This window comes from Chrysochloris asiatica, unplaced genomic scaffold, assembly GCF_000296735.1.
Source record: "Chrysochloris asiatica unplaced genomic scaffold, ChrAsi1.0 scaffold00266, whole genome shotgun sequence".
NCBI lineage: Eukaryota > Metazoa > Chordata > Mammalia > Afrosoricida > Chrysochloridae > Chrysochloris > Chrysochloris asiatica.
The window spans coordinates 2,642,324-2,650,948 of NW_006408784.1; the positions used below are offsets into that span (position 1 = coordinate 2,642,324).

General features: G+C 47.6%; 1 pseudogene; it reads left to right on the top strand.

The window, feature by feature from the left end:
- Positions 1-910: 910 nt before the first annotated feature.
- Positions 911-3,293, top strand: LOC102826086 (annotated as a pseudogene).
- The last annotated feature ends 5,332 nt before the right edge of the window (positions 3,294-8,625 follow it).

The following is an 8,625-nucleotide window of genomic DNA, read 5'->3' on the forward strand; positions in this document are numbered from 1 at the left end:
CAGGGTCACTATGAGTCAGTACTGACTCAATGGCACCTAACAACAACAATAACAACAGGCAGAATCTTCGAGTAGTCAGAACACAGATTAGATTCACAACAACGCTGCAGGGCTGAAGCAGTCTCATTTGCATTTTAGAAAAAAGGCAGCTGGAGATTCAAAAGTCTTATTATTTGCCCACATTTCCACAAGCAAAACCCAGACCTGTTTTAAAGTCTTGGGGTTTCCATTTGCCACATTGCCCCTAATATTAACTTCTTTTAGTAATAAACTTATACTATAATTTATCCGTAAATCTGGAGTTTAGAACACTGGGTATGCATAAACACGATCACCTATGTTTGATCGAACTCAACTGGGTCTCTTTCACTAAATCACAGATTTTATAGTGGCCGGAGCCCTCACCATAGCCACTCCACCGTCCTCATTTTGCAGGCAAGGTTGCAACTTGTTGGTTACAACCCCAGGAAACTACTTCTAAAGTTCTAAATTCCTATCCCAAATAAACAACCCAAGTGCTGTTTTTTTTCAAAGTAGAGTGGACTAAAAGGTTGGAGGTTCAAATCTATCCAGAGATGCCTTGGAAGAAAAGCTTAGCAATCTACTTTTGAAAAATCAGCCACTGAAAACCGATGGATCACACACAGTTCTACTCTGATACACATGGGGTGACATGAATCAGAATTGACTTGATAGCAACTGGTAGAATAAAACTGAATTCACATCACTATGTAGAGAAAACGAAGCTATGTATTAGCTTCCATTTCCACTGCAAATCCCCCATCAGGCCTTAAGATACATCTCCAGTTGCCAAAGACGAACATTCAAATAAACACCCAGGAGCTCAGAAGGGAGGCCACTGAATAAACTAGCTCAGAGACCAAAATAGCTCAGTGTTTAGGGTGTCACGATGTTACACTCGCATCAAAAGGAGCAAGGGCCTTTGGAAGTCAGGGTACCTGAAGGTCACAGTGCCATTTCCAGAGAATGAACAGCAAATAGATCTTCTGTACTCACTCGTAGAACCAGGGGCACTTCAGAGAAACATGGGGATAATCTGAGAGATGCCAACACTAAGAAAAGGCTCTTATCCCAAAAACACTGAAGTCCAACCCAACATATGCTGCTAGATGATGGCTCCTCCCAGAATTAAGCCACAAAGGCCCCCTATTGTGGCAGCTAGGAAACTGAACTTTGCTGGGCAAACAAACTCAACTGTGTTCAAGAACTCCATCTCTCTCACCATTTGAAAAACATCAGCACACATGTAAAAAAGACTGTTGTGGGGTTTTGTTGGTTTGTTTCTTAGCAAAGTCTTGGTCCATACTGTTATGGTGGTGGTGGTGGTTATGTGCCGTGGAGTCGGTTCTGACTCATAGTGACCCTGTACAGGGTTTCCAAGGCTGTAAATCTTTACAGGAGCAGAAAGCCTTATCTTTCTCCAGCGGAATAGCTGGTAGTTTCAAACTGCTGACCTTAAGGTGCGCAGCCCTGTTCATAACCACTATGCTACGAGAGCTCCTATACTGTTATAGTAACTACAATAAAAATAATAGTTGCCAGCAATGATTGGGTGCTTCCTATATATCTCTAACTTTGGAGCTTTTCAGAGAAAAACTGAGGGAGAGAATCACCCAGGGGCATTTTGGATCAAACAGGGATCCAGGCTTGTGGTGTGCAAAGAGGAGGGAGAACAGCAAATCACTGGCTGGATCTATGACAGCTGGCAGAGGCAATTAGCAATAACGGGGTGTGTGTGTGTGTGTGTGTGTGTGTGTGTGTGTGTGTGTGTGTGTGACAAAATGAGCCTCTAATAAAACAAGACATCTTAAGACCTGCAGAAGGCCAGATGTGGCGCTACAAGGTGGATGGAGCTATTAACCAGTCCCTATAATTTCAAGTCTCTGGACAAAAAAATAAAAAGCAAGTTGCGAATGACACTAGTTTCCATCTATTGTGTGTTGGGGGTGGGGTTGCCACCCTCTGATAACCCAACACCCCTTGTGATTGGTTCAAAATCCTTTTGATACTGTACTTCCCTATAGCTATAATTTGAGAGATCAGCCCGCTTATCTTATTTCTTCTTTATATTCTAAGCTGTCTCCGCCAGAACCCCTTAAATTGTGTCATCTTCCTACCAATGGCTTCATTGCCCAGCATAATCCTTTCTAAGCCAAAATCCACTGTATGGGGGAAGGGGTGGGAAGAGTGAGTAATTAATTACATTTTGAGCAGTGAAACGCTGTGGCAACTCGAAAAGAAAGCACCAAATGCTGAAAAGCAAAAATGCCATTTCAGCAAACACTTTTCAAAAAGCGGCAGACAAGAACCTGGAGGCGAGGAAAGGGAAAGGGCAAGACTGAGTCTGGGTGGTGGAGAGAAGGCAAAAGGCGGAGGACCTGTGCTCACACTTCAGTGGGACGTCCCCCATATCCGTCACCCTAGCCCACGGTTCCTGGGTTCCATCACATCCCGCATGTGACTCAGTAGGATAGAGTCCTGTGACCCCGTACGCTAGAAAGAGGTGGGAGTGGAGGAGGGGGCGGGGATGTCCGCGAGCAGTCCGCCCTCCCACGAGCTTCATTGAGCCCCCATCCAGCTCAAGGCAAAGGGCTAGTCCTGGGTCCTCAAACTGCTGCATCAGCGAGTGGAAAAGGGAGAGGAAGCCTCAAAGGGGGTGTACCGGATTCAAGGATGCAACTCGGGAAGGAGTAAACTGGAGCAGCAAGGGAGGTTTGGAGGCGCCACTTCCCGGGCGGCGGCCCCCGTCCCGCGGGTCTAGCTCACTCCCGGGCCCCTCCGGCGCCGTGGTCCCCTTACCTCCAGGGTGCGAATCTCCTGCTGGGTGAGGTCGTTGGACACGGCGCACTTGGTGCGCAGCCCGCGCAGGCTGCCGATGGAGATGTCGATGAGCTTTTGGAGCTGCCCGCACTGCTGCAGCGCCCGGCTGATCGCTGCCCCGGCGCCCTCATCCGCGGCCGCCGCGTCCTCCCCGCCGCCGCCCTCCTTCTTTTCCCCCATCGCCGCCGCGCGCAGCGCCGCTTTATCCATGCCTCGGCATTGGGGCCGCGGAGTGGCCGAGGCGGGGGACCCGGGGACGCGGGCGCCTCGGAAAGGTATCCCCGAACTGAGAAAGCTGGACAAGGGGTACCCCTCAGCGCTGCCCGAGCCGGGACGCGAGGAGAGCGCGCCGCCGGGGACGCGAGGAGAGCCCGCTCCTCCGCCCGCCCAGCCGCGGCGGCAAAGCGAAAGCCGCAGCGATCCGACGGCTGCAGCTCCAGAGGAGCCTTTAAGGGACAGCCAGGGCCGGGTCAGAGACGCAGGGCATGCTGGGACTTGTAGTCCGCGCCTCACACCTGCTACCCGACCAGCGTCTGCGGTTGGCTCCCTCTGGCGCTCCCCGTTCAGCTTCCCGCGCGGAGGTCTAGGGTCTTCTCTCCACTCCAGGCGCTAGTGGCGCAGGAGGGCCCGCCTCGGCGCCCCAGGAGTGGCTGCTCCTCGCCGACTCCTCCCCCGAGCGTCCGGAGCCCGAAGAGCCTTGTTTCTCCGCCCACTGCTGTGCCCCAGCCTGCAGGCTTCCCGCGACCCCCGGATGGGCGGAGAGAGACTGTATGAGATGGGCAGTTCCTCAACTGCAGACCAGTTGAGGAAAGTGAAGACAGTCAGGGTCCAGAATTTCTATATGGATTTAGGGACCGCCATCTAGTGGGAGCTCTGTTAGCGTAGTGGTTATAAATCGGACTGCTAACCTCAGGGTCGGCAGTTCGAAACAACCAGCTGTTCCGCGGGAGGCACTCCCGTGGAAATCCTAGTGTGGCTTTGTGGGTTAATGCACCGGGCTGCAAGGTCGGCTTTAACTACAAGGTCTGCAGTTCAAATTCACCAGCCGCTCCTCGGAAACCCTACACAAGGTTGCTATGAGTCGGAACCAACTCGAGGCATTTAACAACAATAACTTCCTAGCTTTATGACTTTGGGTGAGTTTAGTGGCCTGAAAGACATGTCTGCATAGCACTTTACTGTCTGTTAGCCACACCAAAGGAATGTGAATGACGTAAGGACTTTCTTCTGGACCCTATGTACCCGCAAAAATAGTGTCCCATCCTTCCTTACCCCAAGCCAGTCGGCCGGCCCAGACATGTGGGGTAGTACCTTGATCTGATGCCGTGTGATTGGGAGCACTCCAAAGCAAATGGCTTGGGTTCAAATTTTATTCCACCACTTCCTGGCTGGAGTCCTGGTGTGGTGCTGTGGGTTAATGTGCTAGACTGTAAATTCGGTAAAGCTATGAATCGAAACTGACTCCATGGCACTTAACAACAGCAGGTGCCCTAATCCAACACTGAAGCCCAACTTTCCCACCTCCCACCCATTCAACTCAATGTCCTCTATTGTCTGACTAAATTGAAAATTCAAGAATTGATCAAAGGTCCCATACACTCTACTGCCAACATCTGCCAACCAGAAGCAGTGTTTCACTTCTGAATTCTTCTTTCTTATAAGTTCCTTGATTGCAAAAGCTGTTAGCTAGTTTTATCTTTGTATTCTGATTGTGTAGTGGTTGGTTTAGGTGTTGGGCTGCAAGGTCAGCAGTATAAATCCACCAGTCCTTCCGGAGAAAGATGAGGCTTTCTGCTTCCATGAAGACTTTTGTTATTGTTGTTAAGTGCCATTGAGTCAGTTCTGACACAGGCTTGCAATAAATAAGAACCCATTCGAGGACACACAACAATATTCTCTCCAAAGAGCCAAATGGCATACAGTCGGGGATCCATAAATTTTGGGCAATCACTTTGTGAGTTCTTTAAGTCAGATAGGTTTTCTGATGTGTTTCTGCTATTCCTCAGGCCCACTCAGTAGACATCCAGATTTTGTTTGTTTGTTTGTTTGTTTTTGAGGATGAGGATTGGGTGGGAGATGGGGTCCAAGCATTGGATTCCAGCAGGAATTGTATATATCCAGCAGGAATTGTATATACTAAAATAACCAGTACTGGATGGCAGTTTATTTATCCCACCTGTCCTCCTTTTTTTTTTTTTTTTTCCCACTATGCTTGTTAAAATATTACAGCTTTCTTTAGTGTTGTTTGACGTTTCAAAATCAATTAAATGTCAAGTTTGGAAAACAAAACTAAGAGAGCTTTACAATGTGCTTTTGCAAACTAACCTCTTCCCTGATGATTTTCAGAAACACAAGGGGATTTCTCCCTTACCCCTGCCCTCTCAAATTAAGAACCACTGACCCACTATTCATTCAGTTTATATCAGGATCCCCTGCACTGCTTCTTTGAATTCCCCCAACCCTGATGGTCACCTTAACATTATCCCTGGCAGATGAGTAGTAACTGTTCAGAAAAAGAAAATGTGACATAGTGCTTCTAAAACCTGAACATGCATCAGAATGCATGGAACACTTAACAACAACACACATGGTTGGGTACAACCCTCAGCGTTGCCAATTCAGTCCACCAATTCAGTCCGTCAGGGATGTCACCAGAGAATTTGCATTGCTAATAAGTTCCCAGGTGGTGCTGATGCTGCTGACCTGGGAACCACACTGGAAGTCAGTGCGCCCATCCACAGAGTCCAACTACAGCTTGGCCTGGCTGGCTCCGACTTCCATTTGTCCAGCAGTCAGGGCTGCCAAGCCTTGAGGTATTGATTCACTCTAGCTCAATTCACAGAACAGTTCCTCATCAGTGTCTGTTTATTCATTGATGTCAAGCAGGTGCCACCAGGGTTCCTTTGTTGTTGTTAAGTGCCTTGGAGTCCACTCCGACCCATAGCAACCCTGTATAGAGTTTCTGAGGAGCAGCTGGTGAGCTTGAACCATAACCTTGCCATTCAAAGGGCTTTGCAGTCTGGTGCATTAACCCACAGCGCCACACCAGGACGGTTCCTTAAGAGGTAAAAAAAAGCAAGGGTTGGGGAATAATCTCATTCATCCTTTGAACGTTTAATAGATCTGTAGGCCTTAAGGACAGACTTCTGTTCTAGGTGTTAGGAAACAAAAGTGAAAGAAACAAAGCTCCTTACCCTCAGGGGACTGTGACTCTAATGAGTTAAGATGGACAATAATTAGAATGCATGTTGTACAAGATAGGAACAACTCAGTGGTACTTGACAACAACATCGGCCTGGTCCCAGTTTGGACACCCCCACCTGCATCTGAATACCACAGTAGCCTTACAAGTATGTTCATGTATTTTCGATCACTGAAAAGTTAGTCACAACTCACAGCAACCCCATGTATGTCAGAGTAGAACTATGCTCCACAGGGGTTTTAGTGACCGATGTTTTCAGAAATAGACCACCAGACCCTTTCTTCCAAGGTGCCTCTGGGTATCCTTAAATCTCAATCTAACCTTTCAGTTAGCAGCCAAGTATGTGTTAACCATTCACACCACCCGGGGACTCCTGTGTAGAGCCAACAAATATGAAAGGAGCACTTGCTCATGTGCCAGCTCTAGGATGAGTGATAGGATGCACCAGTGAAGGTAACTGAGTCTTTGCCACTGGAACTTACATAGGACTACAGCTAGGACATTAACAAGTCTATTATTAAAATAATTCATACAGTTATAAATGCTACAAAGTGAAAAACGAAAAGTAAATAACTTTTTAAGAAGTCCCGGGGAAGTGAGGTACTTTAGATGGAGTGGTAAGGGAATTACTCTCTGATAGATTATTTGAACAAAGATCTAAATAAAGGAAAGGACTGAATCATGTGAGACTCCAGGGAAGGGGCGGTCTGGGCAATGGGACTACCACCAGCAAAGGCTCTGAGGCAGAAACAACTTGGCAAGTTCCAGAAACAGAAGGAAGGTCAGTGTATCTACCGCATGATGAGAGAGAAGAACAAGGTTGGAGATGACATGAGAGATGTGGGCAGGGCCAGGACTTGGGAAAGAGTTTCATTTTATTCTGTTTGTTACTCCCAAATGTGGTCCAGCAGCAGCAACAACTGCATCACTTGGGAGCTTACTAGAAATAGAGTCTTGATCTTTACCCCGGATCAAGTGAGTTTCATACTGCATTTTAACAAGATCCCACGTGACCTGACTGCACATTGTTTTCAAAGCATAGCCCTGTACGTATAAGGAAAGCCATGGCAGGGGAAGGAAGTGTCTTCAAAGGGCCTTCTGGCCTGCCTTTGGTGAATGTCTGGGAGGGAAACAAAGGCAGAAGCAGGGGCAGAAGTTATAAGGCTGTTGCAACTACCCAGGCCAGGTAGGGGAACAGGTGGGAGCAGAGAAGATGGAGGAAATGTTTTGGAAACAGTCAACAGGACACACTGATGTGTTGAAAGGAGGAAAAGAAAGGATTCTGGTCATCCTGGTGGTGTAGCTTTCAGCCCTGCAGTCAGGTGTGACCACACCCCAAGTACCACTTCCACCTGCACCCCTAGCATCTCACAGGGCATGACAGGTTTCTGTAGAGCTTGAGATGACACAAAGGGAGATTTGGTTTCCTGGATTTCACCTGCAGTTAAGTTGTCCAGGAAATTCACGGAATCCACCTGGAGATATGAACTTTCATTATCATGATGAACAATGCCCGTGTTCATTCATCATTATTCATCCAGCAAATATTTACTGAACCCCCATTTGTATTAAGAGGAAATAGGCTACAGCGATGAAGCTACGAGCTAAGTCCAACCACGTTCAATATACTCCTGTGAACCCAGGTGGAGACCTGGGGCCAGCAGTGTGGCAAGACCTAGGGACTCCTGAGCTAGAGTGGAGAGTGAAGTGTCCAGCTGATAAGAAGTGAGGGGACATGCACAAGAACACCCACACTTTCAGATAATACCCATTTGACCTGACTTCAATGGCTGGATGATCAGAGCTCAACCAGAAGAAAAAAGAAGAGGAAAAAAAGAGTAATCTGAAACAATTTGATGAACTTGACCTACACCTGTGGATGCAGTAGCTCAAAAGAGGGAACAAATCTTCACAGCGAGGATCATTCCCACCCCCTCGGTACAAAGGGTAGACAGGGGTGGGCAACTTAGACATTAGCTACCCAAAATGGGGGGGCTACAAAGGCAAGAAGTGGCTGGCTTACAAGCTTTTAAGAGAGAGTCTATATCCAGAAGGCACAGGGGAAGGTAGAATCTCCACTGAGTGGTATCCAATCTGTCTGGACAGGGTTAATGAAAGGAGATGGGTATAAGACACTTGTGATACAATAGTGAATAATTGCTATCAGGACTGACTTTGGGGGTTGGAAACGTAAAAGTAGACGTTTTGTAACAAAAGGAGGGGATTGGTTGACTTTGCAGTCCAGGAGCGGAGGTCCCTGGGACCATCGAGGGAGAAGAGTGGAGTATGAGGCCCTACCCAGAAAAGCAGTGACACCAGAGATGGAGACAGAGACGATGACGTGGAAAGATGGAGTGGCTGGAAACTCTTGACCCAGTGAAGGAGAGGGGCTCTGTGCTTGCCTTTGGTTGTTTGATGATGCATGGAGGAGATTGTAACCATGGCAATGAAATGATATCCGATAGGATGAGTGTCAAAGCTAATGTTCTCCAATGTAAACTATCACATAATTCACAATAAAAACTTTTTTTAAAAAAAGAGGAATAAGCTAGAGGCAATCATAGAAGGATACATAATTGTAC